Raw genomic sequence first — 11474 nt, forward strand, 5'->3', positions numbered from 1 at the left:
TTCCTCTTTTTTTTTTTTTTTTTTGGCTATTTATGGAAAGTAGTACCAGCGATTTTTCACTGAAACAAATAGTTATGGCTATCCAACTGTGTGTCAGATACAGCTCTAGGCACTGGGTTCATCTCAGGATCTAGGCAAACAAAATTCCTGCCCTTGCCAACATTTATGAAGTAGTTGAGGGCTTAAAAGCCCATTTCACTCAGCCTCTCTCTCTTAATTCTCATAACCACGCCAAGAGTTTCCTAATATGATCATGGGGATTTTGCAGGAGAGGAGAAAGTGAGGTCCACAAGCTCAGGCAGGCCTGGGTTAACATCCCAGCTCCATCACTTTGTTGGCTTGCCAGATTTAGCAAATTATAATACAGGACCCTCAGTTACAATTGAATTTCAGATAAACAGTGAATACTTTTTTTAAGGATAACCAGGTTCCATGCAATCTTTGGGACATACTTTTACTAAAAAATTATTTCATTGTTCATCCGAAATTCGAATTTAACTAGTCGTCCGGTATAACCTAGCAACCCTGCCCTTGCAGGTTTGGTGATTTGAGCCTTTACCCCTGCTCTCTTCTAGAGCAGAAGATAGGAATTCTGAAGCCCTGGGGAAGGAGTCCTGCCTCTGGGGGACAATTTCTTTGAGAGAGAGGACAGTGGGGAGAGGCCCTGGAGCAAGGTGGCTCTGAAGTCTGTGGAGGCAGGTCCTTCATGGATGGGGTCCTGGGGGCTTTGCTCCAGAAGAGCCACTTGACATCAGGCCCTCTCCAGAGAGCTGTTTTGTTCTCTCAGTTCCTGGTGATTTGATAGTGTTGAAACAAAACCTGCTTTCCCATCATAAATAACAAACTCCCTCTGTTCATAATGATGAGTGTCTGTGCTGAGCCCGGTGCTGAGGGCCTTCGTTATTATCAACACAAATACTTCCTCACCGCCTACCCTGCACTAGGCAGTTGTAGTTATTGAGGTCACATCTGTGAGCAAGGTGGACAGAGTCCTTGCCTTTAGGGGACTCACAGTCTAGGGGAAGGGGGGAATTGAGGAGAAATAGGTGAACACTTAAATAATTAACTTGGCAGGGTGACTTAAATCAACAACCCTAAGCTGTAAAAATTATTCTCCCCATTTCACAGGTGAAGAAACTGAGGCTTGGAGAGGCTGAGCAGTTTGGGCAAGATTGCATTGTGGTCGGCGACGGAGCTGGAAGGTAAACCTTGACTCCCCAGTGGAGCTCTTACCGCTAGATTTTGCGGCACCACTGAGGGTCTGCCTGGGAATGCATCATAATTTTGCAGGGGTTTCTTTGGTGGTGGACTTACCCCTCGGGCCTCAGCTTTTTCATCTTTCAGATGAAGGCATTGCAGCAGGTGGGTCCTCCGTGAGAAACAAACAAATAAAAGGCCTTTGAAGGGAGAGGCTGAGTCAGTGACACCATTGAGGCTTGTCTGCTGGGAGGCACCTCTCTCCTGGGACAGAAACCATCTGACCACTGATCTCTGTCTCTCAGGAGGGCAGACCCTTCTGTATCACGTAGCGCTACACTCAGCCAGGAGCCAGCGGCCTCACTAGACCTGACATGAAATGCAAGGTCCTGAGCTGGGCGGGGGCCCAGGGAGGGGTTCAAAACAGTGAAGGGAACAAACCCATAATAAAGCTGGCCTTCCTGTGGGGAGAAACCGCAAGGTGCAGACTTGAAAGGGCCTCGCTGGGGTTCCCACTGCGCAGACCAAAGGGGGAGGCCTTAGCCCTCCTCCCAGGCAGCTGCAGCCTTGCCCTCAGGTCTCCACCTCCACTCAGGTAACTCTCGCATGCACGCCTGCACCTCCTTCACATCAAAGTGAAGCCTAGCCCCAGGCTGAGAGGAAACCAGAAAAACAGATTCCACCCCTAGCAACAGATTGCAGAGGAAACTTGCAGATACCACTTTGCAGGGCAGTCCCAGTACCAAGTTCTTTCTTCCTACTGGCTGGCTGTGCTCACACAGGGACAGGGGGTGGGGGGACTCCCCAGATTGTGTTCAAACTGCATTCCGTTGGGAAAATCAAAAGCTTTTCCCCAAACCTTACTAGTGGGTCTTTCCTCCAAGCTCAGCCTGTCACTTAGAAACTTGTTTGAGGTCCAGAGCCTCCATGAGGGTTGGAAAGAGCATCGTTGAAATTAGGTGCAATTATCGTTTCCATGTCTAAGGCACCAAAAAAGGGAAAGGAGGTGGGGAAGGATGGGGTGGCCCTTCCAGCAAACCAGACGGGAGAGGATGCTGTGCTTGTTAGATTTTTTTTTAAGTGTTTTTTTTTTTTTTTTTAAGCAAGTGTGAATTAATTTTAACATGTTGTAGAATTCTTGAGAGGAAAAGAGTAGAGAAAATGCTGTCATAATTTCTTTACTTCTTGGGGCTTTATCAGGTGTTTTGTACATGTTTTTTTAACTTTTTAAAAATTATAAGAATGACACACACTTCCATAAAATATTTACATAATTCAGAAGGTATGAAGTAAAAATGAAAGAAACCCTCGCCCAGCTGCAGCCACGGGCTACCCCACCTCCACTTGTCCTGCTTGGGACTCTGTGATCCTTCTGAGCCTGGAATTAGTCCTTCTTGCCCTGAGGGCCTTTGCACTTGCTCTTCCCTTAACAGCTTGGAATGCTCTTTCCTTTTTTCTCCCACCTCTCCGTCCTCCCTCCCTAAATCCAACCTGGCTAATTCTCCTGTGTCCTTCAGATCTGGTCTGGACCTTTCCCTGCACTGCCCCTAAGTCTTGACCCCTGTTTTCCCCTTGTCTCGACATGCCCTCCTTTCCCTTCCCAGGAGAGCAGGGGCTGTGCTCAGGCAGTGGCCCCAGTTCCCCTGTGCCTGGCACACGGAAGGTACTCACTCAGTTGTGTTTGTTGAATGAATGAATGACTCCCTGTGGGATTATCTCTCTGTAATCTCTTTGTAGTATTTCATCCCAGTCATCTTTCTGCAGATGCCTGAAGAAGCATACTTTTTTTTATATGAATAGACCCTACTCTGCATTCTTCTGGTATTGCTGCCACTGGTCATAATAGTCACTGCAGTTTTCTGGCAGTCATACACTGGGCCAAGTGCTCCACATGCAAAATCTCACTTACTCCCTCCCATTTTACAGGAGAGAAAGTTGAGGCTCCGAGAAGTATATTTACCGGGTTCCCTAGAGATGTGAGTGACAAAGCACGGACAGGAATAGTTTCTCTACTCTCAGCCACTATATGATATTGCCTCCAAGTCAAGGCAGTTTGGTACTGATGAATGAATTCACCCATTTTTCATAGCCAGGAAGTATATACCTGGATGTATGATGTAAAGCAGAGCAATAAAGAAAGTTAAACTGAATTTTCGTAAGAGGACCAGAGTATTTGTAAGCTTGTAGGTCATCTGACTGATGAAGTCATGTTTGTTTGTTTTTAGGGAGAGGGTGTGTCATCCACTACCACAGACCCAACAGCAGCTGCCATGATTGGCCAGACAGCCAAACTTTTTCCATCTACATCCTCCCCTTCCCCCACCTCATTCCAGATTATTTAGAAACAAATCCCAGGCATCATATTATTTCTTCCAGAAGTATTTGAACAAATATCTCTACAAAATAAGGATTCTTTAAAAAATAACCATGATCCCATTATCATACCAAAACTTGCATTCACAGTCATCCTTTAATATCACTGAATATCCCATCACTGTTGAAATTTCCCCAGTCGTTTCATGAATTGTTTTCACAGTTTGTTCTTGTCAAAATGCAAGCAAGGTGCATCCATACATGGCTGTTGGCTGATGTGTCTCTTAAGACTCCTTAATTCCACAGGATTCCCTCTTTTCCTTCCTTGCAGTTTATTTGTTGGAGACAGCTAGTCATTTGTCCCAGAGAGCTTTGTGCAATTGAGTTTGTGGATTGCATCCCTGTGGTGTCATTTAACATGTTTTTCTATCCCTGGTAGTTCCTGTAAATTGGTGGTTGGACTTGGGGACTTGACTATTTCTGGTTTGATTTTTTTTTTTTTCTTTTTTGCGGTACGCGGGCCTCTCACTGTTATGGCCTCTCCCGTTGGGGAGCCCAGGCTCCGGACACACAGGCTCAGCGGCCACGGCTCACAGGCCCAGCCGCTCCACGGCATGTGGGATCTTCCCGGACCGGGGCACGAACCCGTGTCCCCTGCATCGGCAGGCAGACTCTCAACCACTGTGCCACCAGGGAAGCCCCTGATTTTTTTTTAATAAAAATATTTAATAGGTGGTTGGAGATATTTAGGGCCTCCAGTCTAACCTCCCAGGGCCACTATGGCAGGGGCTTCCAGGTCGAGACATTCCAAGCAAGCCTGAGCCTCTCATTAACAGAGGGAGAAGCCAAGCTCAGGAGGCTTAGTTGTGCACAGCAAAATCCTTGCAAAGTTCAAAATCCCTTCACAGAAGACCACCCCGGAGGAGGAAATCTGGGGAGAGCTTTAGAAGCTGCAGTTCCTTCCAGTGCGTAGAGGTATCCTGTGGATTTGCCAGGAAGGTTCCTCAAGCCGGCTCTCTCTCTGCCTGCTGGCGCTCAGGGTGGCCCCAGCCCAGGCTGACTCATCCTCTCTGCCTTGTATTTCCTTCCTCCTCACACCCCAAGTGGACTGCTCATCGCTTTCCTCCACCCAGCCCCTGTTGTCGGAACTGCTGAAGCCGTGACCTAGAGACACCCCACCACTGCTTTCCATTCCCGTTCCGATGTCTAGTTCCTGCTTTAGGTGGAAAATCAGCCGACACTAAGCAGAGACTTGCTTTCATTTAAGAAGACTTTAAAATTTTTAAAGTAATCCTCGTCTTCCTTTTCTGCTGTTTTTTTCCTTCTTGTATTGTGTGTTTTCCGTTTTAAAGACCTCTTGGCAACCGATTTTGAAAGAAAGAGACCTTTTACAAAAGACCAGAAGCGTGTTCCGTGCCCACAGCCACGGTGATAAAACTGGTAAAACTCCTCAGGTGTTTTCCCCTCCAATCGCCAGTCTTGACCGTGCCCAGGCGCACGCCAGGAGGGCTTCCCGATTTACCTGTTGACAGGGTCATGATTCATCCAGCACTCAGAGACATAAATAATGGTGTGTTACAGGGAAAACAAATCCTAGTATTAGGGGAGTGAGTGACTGGGTAGAAAACAGCAAAGAAGGTGGACAGAGAAAACCTGAATAATGAGAAAGAAGGACGGAGGGAAGAACACATGCGAAGAGCCTGAGGAGGGGCCGCGCTTGGAGAGTCAGAGAGCAGGCGCCCGTTGCTGTGGGGTGTGGGTACCGGAAGGTGGTAGGCGAGGAGGTGGGCAAGGCCAGACCATCAGGAGCTTCTCAGCCACAGTGAGGAATTGGGACTTTCTTCTAAGGCAGCAATTCCGACCTGGGCAGTTTGTCCCTGTCAGCATCTGGTAATGTTGGGAGAGATTTTTGGCTGTCAAACGTGGGGAGAAGGTGCTATTGACATCTAGCAGGGAGAGGCCAAGGATGCTGTGAAGCCCCCTACAAGGCACAGGGCAGCCCCCCGCCCAGCACAGAGTGAGCCAGTCCCAAAGGTTGACAGTGCCGCCGTTGAGAAACCCTGGTGCACAGGCAGCAGGAGGCCCCTGCGGGGCTGGGAAAGGAATTGCGCTTGCTCAGGAAGGTTGTGCTCCTGGACCAGGGTGCTGGCCTTGAAGCTGGAGAGAAGGCAGATATTTCGGAATTCTTTTTATTAAAGTAAGCCGTGGTCAGACATGTCTTAGAAATGCTGTATACTACATCGAGATATACAGTCCAGCATGAATCTCAGAGCAAAGCTCGTTGGGTTCAGTTGTGGACATTGTCACTTGGGCAAGATTCTCAACCTCTCTGGGTCTCAGTTTCTTCATGCGTGAAATGAGGGTAATCATAGTAACCACCTCATAGGGTTAGCATAAGAATTCAATTAGTTAATATGTGTAAATGAGTTAGTGTATGTCTGGCCCATTGTGAAAACTCAATAAACATTATCTATTATTAGGACACGTTCCTCTTAGGAGTGTCCCTGTGCATATCTATGAATTGAAGGCTCTGAGAAGTCCTGCATTAAAAACCTTACTAAGCTTGTTCAACCTGCATTTGCTGAGCTTATTTTTTCATAACCCTTCCCCGTGAATGCTCAGAAAACCAGAGCCCCTTAGAACATATTTTGAAAACAGCTTTATTGAAATATAATTCACATATCATACAATTCACTTTCTTTTTTTTTCTTTTTTTATAAATTTATTTATTTTATTTATTATTTTATTTTTGGCTGCGCTGGGTGTTCGTTGCTGTGTGCGGGCTTTCTCTAGTTGCGGTGAGCAGGGGCTACTCTTCGTTGCAGTGCGCTGGCTTCTCATTACGGTGGCTTCTCTTGTCGCAGAGCACGGGCTCTAGGCGCGTGGGCTCAGTAGTTGTGGCTCACGGGCTCTAGAGCGCAGGCTCAGTAGTTGTGGCACATGGGGCTTAGTTGCTCTGCAGCATGTGGGATCTTCCCAGAGCAGGGATAGAACCCGTGTCCCCTGCACTAGCAGGCGGATTCTTAACCACTGTGCCACCAGGGAAGCCCCCAAATTCACCCTCTTAAAGGATACAATTCAGTGGTTTTTATAGTATATTCCCAGAGTGTGCAACCATCATCACAATCTAATTTTGGAATATTTTTGTCCCTCTCAAAAGAAACCCTGCCCCTGATAGCAGTCATTCCTCATTCTCCCCTCCCCCAGCCCCTACAACCACTGATCTACTTGCTGTCTTTATAGATCTTCCTGTTCTGGAGAATTCATGTAAATGGAATCATACACTGTGTGCCCTTTTGTGACTGACCGCTTTCAGTCAGAAGAATGTTTTCAAGGTTCACCCACATTGTGGCATGTATCTGTGCTTCATCCCTTTTTATGGCCAAACAGTATTCCACTGTATGGACATACCACATTTTATTTATTCATTTATTAGTTGAGGGACTTACGTCGTTTCCACTTTTATGACTCATGCTGCTGTGAGCATGCCTGTGGATGAACATTGTGTGGGTGTGTGTTTTCCTTTCTTTTGGGTGTGTACCTGGGCGTGAAATGGCTGGGTCGTGTGGTAGCTCTGTTTACCATTTGGCAGAAGAAGGTGCTCTTTGCGGTGTGTTGATGCTGTCATTTTGTCTTCTCTGCTGTTTTCCTTCCACCTGCTGCCTCTCCTCCCCTCCCCACCCTATCCACCATCTAGGGCGTGGGTCAGAACTTTGCCATTCCCCAGCCGTGTGTGGCCTTGAGCAAGTAATTTACACTTCTCTGAGCCTCCATTTTCTCATCTGTAAAATGGAGATACAGATGAAATGAGATTATTTATGTAACGTTCTTACTCTCATGTCTGGCCGTCAACTGCGGCCGTATTCTTGCTAGCAGCATCTGTGAGTGTGCCGGTAAGATCGTATCGGTATAAGCATTATATATTGGTAGATGTGATTGCAAACAGTGTCATTACCAGGCGTCCTGTGCTTGCCTCCCAGGAGGAATAGGACAGGCTCCTTTTCTTCACTTCCACTAGATTCTGGTGGAATGGGATGGGCACCAAGGGCTGCATCTTCTCCTTGTGACTTTTTTTTTTTTAATCTCGAAGTGATTGCATTGCCGTGCAGCCTCAGTGGAGGCCCCTGTCACACACATCCTTGCCAACCCTTGATCATGTCAGCATTCTTTATTTTTTGCCTATCTGAGGGTAGGAAGCTGTGTCACTTTAGGGTTTTAATGTGGGTGCCAGGCACCTCACCTGGACTCTTTTCATTTAGCACCTACAGACACCCTGTGAGGCAGGTACAAAAATTTTCCCTGTGTCGCAGATGAAGTGGGGGGCGGCCCTTATGACATGGAGGCAGGCAGTCTGGCTCTGCTGCCTGGGCTCTCAGCTGTAGCTTAACTCTGCTTCCCGTGGAGCCAGGACTGGCAGACGGACATGAGAATGACCTCGGGGTGACTACTTAAGACCATTAAGAAACTTAAGAAACATGCTCTTCTTTTTCATTCAACAAACATTTATTGAGCATCTGCTCTGTGCTAGATGCTGCAAACAAAGTAAAGTCCCTGTCCCCAGGGCTTAGAGTCCAGCGGGGGAGACAGAGCAAATAAATCTGTGAGAGCACTTCAGCGCTAGGGAGAAAAACGAAGCAGGGTTAAGAGGCTGCAGAGTGACGGGGGTGATGACTCTGATGGGAGGTTGGGAAGGCTTCTGAAGGAGGTGGCGTTTGTACGGGGACCTGAATGAAGTGAGGGGTGGACCACGTGGCCACCTGCAGGGAGAGCTTTCTTGGAGGAGGGAACAGCAAGTGCGAGTCTTTGCGGGGAGGGGGGCTTGGTTGGGATGTTTGAGGAACAAGGAAGCTGTGGTCAGCAGAATTCTAAAGGCAGCCCCCCAAGATTCCAGCCTGTGGTCATTCGACCAAACACGAATCCAGCTACTGCTGTAAAGGGACTTTGCATTGGTCATTAAAGTCCCAAGTCAGTTATCCTTGAGATGCAGAGATGAGCCAGGTGGGCCAGGTCTAATCAGTTGAGCCCTTTAAGAGCAGAGAGCGCTCTCTGGCTCTGGCAGCGAAGTCAAGGGGGACTGAAGCACAGGAAAGATGCCGTGTGCTGTTGCTTGCTGAAGGTGGAGGGAGGCACATGCAAGGTGGCCTCTAGGACCTGAGAGCTGCCCCCAGCTGAAAACTGTGAAGGAGGTGGGGACTGCAGTCCTACAACCACAGGAACGGAGTTCTGACAGTTACCAGCAGGAGCTCAGAGGAGAACCCTCAGCTCCAGACAAGAGCACAGCTGGCCAACACCTTGACTTCTGCCTGGGTGAAGGGCCCAGTCAGACCTGCTGGACTTCCAACCTCCAGAACTGTGAGCTAATAAGTTGGTGTTATTCTAAGCTGCTAACTTTGGGGGTGATTTGTTACACAGCAGAGAAAATGGATACAGAGGCCATGTGGCTGGAACGGAGGACGCGAGTGGGGCGAAAGAGGAGATGGGGCCCGACAGGTAACGACGGGCCAGATGCCACAGGGCTGTGTAGGCGGTCTAGAGGACTTCGGCATCTGTGCTGAGGGACACAGAGAACCACCACAAGCATGAAGCTCTCAGCCCTCCGTGCCCACTGCTCCCACGCTTGTCTCCTCTCATTTTCCATCCTGCCCGGTGTTCCTTCCACCACCACACCCCAGTTCCTGATGTCCTTCTACCAATGTGTGAATCAGTTGAGGCGCTATTGATTGGGAGTGACAGGAAAGCAACACAAACTACCTAACCCCAAAGTCCAGACACTTCAGGCTTAGCTGGATGCAGGAGCTCAAATATTATTGAATACTTTCAGAAATCTGCATCTTTCCATCCCTCCACTTTGCTTTCTTCTGCTGTCTTCATTCTCAGGCAGGCTCTTCCCACGTGGTGGCTGGTATGGTTAGCAGCAGCTGTGAGCTCACATCCTGCCATGTTATCCCAAACAGAGTGATCCCATCTTTCCTGTATGGTTCCCCTAAGAGTCCTGGGATGATAGCATTGGCCCAGCTTGGGTCACATGACCACCGCAAAGCCAGTCACAAAGGCTGGGAGTGGGGTGGGTACAAGAAATTCAGTGGTCAGGCCTCTGCCATGAACCTGTTCCAGGACGTGGAGCACAGGGGAGGGGAGGGGAGCTCGGGGCTGTAGGCCTGAACTGAGAAAGGGAGGGATAGTCCTTTGCGGTCTTTTAGGTGCTTGCTGGGGTGCTGTGAGCAGCAGAAAAGGGTCTGGATGCTGGGGGGCAAAGCCGGCAGATACCCACTAGAGCAGCCAGCTCCGTCCATGCCTCTGGGTGCCGTGGGCACTGTGGGCGCCTGCAGCAAGGATGCAACTTCTGCATGGAGATTCCAGAACCTCACACGTGCTCTGCTCAGATCACAGGGTGCTCATTCCTCCCCTCATTATCTCTGCGTCCTGTTAGGTCTTGATACAGGTATTGGGAGTCGTGGGAATACCACAGAACCCTGCCTCTGCCCCGGTTGTTCACTGGAGAAATAACCAGAGAAAGAAACTCAGCTGAACAGAGGCTTGGACCAACGGAGAGAGTCACTGTCACAAACAGACAGGTGCTGAGAGGAGCAGCTCAGAAAGTCTGTCCAAGCCCCAAACAAATGAGGACCCACAGCCAAATGTGAGGCCAGCTGGAAGGTCCCTGGCCAGGGAGGAGAGCCCCTGGGCTGGGGGAGGGTCCAACAGGACGCTCCAACCCATTGCCTGCATGGAGGGTCGGGATGGGCACCAAGGGCTGCATCTTCTCCTTGTGACTTTTTTTTTTTTAATTACTTATTTATTTTTGGCTGCATTGGGTCTTCGTTGCTGCGCACAGGCTTTCTCTAGTTGCAGCGAGCGGGGGCTACTCTCCGTTGCGGTGCGCGGGCTTCTCATTGCGGTGGCTTCTCTTGCGGAGCACAGGCTCTAGGCGTGCGGGCTTCAGTAGTTGTGGCACACAGGCTCAGTAGTTATGGCTCACGGGCTCTAGAGCACAGGCTCAGTAGTTGTGGCTCACGGGCTTAGTTGCTCCACGGCATGTGGGATCTTCCCGTACCAGGGCTCGAACCCATGTCCCCTGCATTGGCAGGCAGATTCTTAACCACTGCGCCACCAGGGAAGCCCTCCTTGTGACTTTTGAAAGGCAGGATTGGAAACAGGTCCAGGAGGACAGGTGTGCTGGTTGGTTTGGAGAGCCTCCCCTCCCCAGACACCAATAATCATTGTGCTTGGCCTTACAGTGACCACAGGGACATCATCAGGCCCCCTCTCTCCTGCCACACGGACCCTGCTGGGGCTGGTCCAGCCACACCAGCCTCTGTGCTGTTCCTGAAATCCACCAGTCCACTCCTGTCTCTGGGCCTTTGCACCTGCTGTTCCCATTGCCTGCAGCACTCCCCGCACATCACACATCGTCCTGCGGCTTGCTTCTAGGCTTCTGCTCCTTGGCTTCTGCTCAAGTGCCCCCTTAAGGACTTTTAGATCAGGCTCAGTTTGCTGCAGTAACAAGCAGGTCCCAATTCTCCAAGTTCAGGCACAGCCAATGCTCATCTCTCACACACACTGCATGTCTGGTGTCATCCCTTGAGGGCTCTGGTGGTCACTCAGAGGCCCAGGCTGACTGAGGCTCCGTCTCTACTTATATTTTCATGGTCACGGTGGCCACGGGACGGGAGTGTGGAGAATCACACAGTGGCTCTGCAGTCCTACCGGGTAGTGACACCTATCACTTCCATTCGCGTTTCGTGGCCAAAGCCAGTGACAAGTGTCCAGAAGGAGAAGCAAAAACTTTCGGTGAACAGCGCAATGTTACCCCTTTTCTTAATCACCCTACATCTGCTCACCCCACCCTGCTTTAATGCCCTTCCCTGCACTGCTCCCTACCTGACGTTATATTATATTCAGTTGTTTGCGTCTTCCCCTAGAATCTAAGCTCCGTAAGGGCAGGGTTTGTCTGGTTTTGTTCA

This window comes from Neophocaena asiaeorientalis, unplaced genomic scaffold, assembly GCF_003031525.2.
Source record: "Neophocaena asiaeorientalis asiaeorientalis breed wild unplaced genomic scaffold, Neophocaena_asiaeorientalis_V1.1 scaffold606, whole genome shotgun sequence".
In the NCBI taxonomy this organism is placed as follows: domain Eukaryota; kingdom Metazoa; phylum Chordata; class Mammalia; order Artiodactyla; family Phocoenidae; genus Neophocaena; species Neophocaena asiaeorientalis.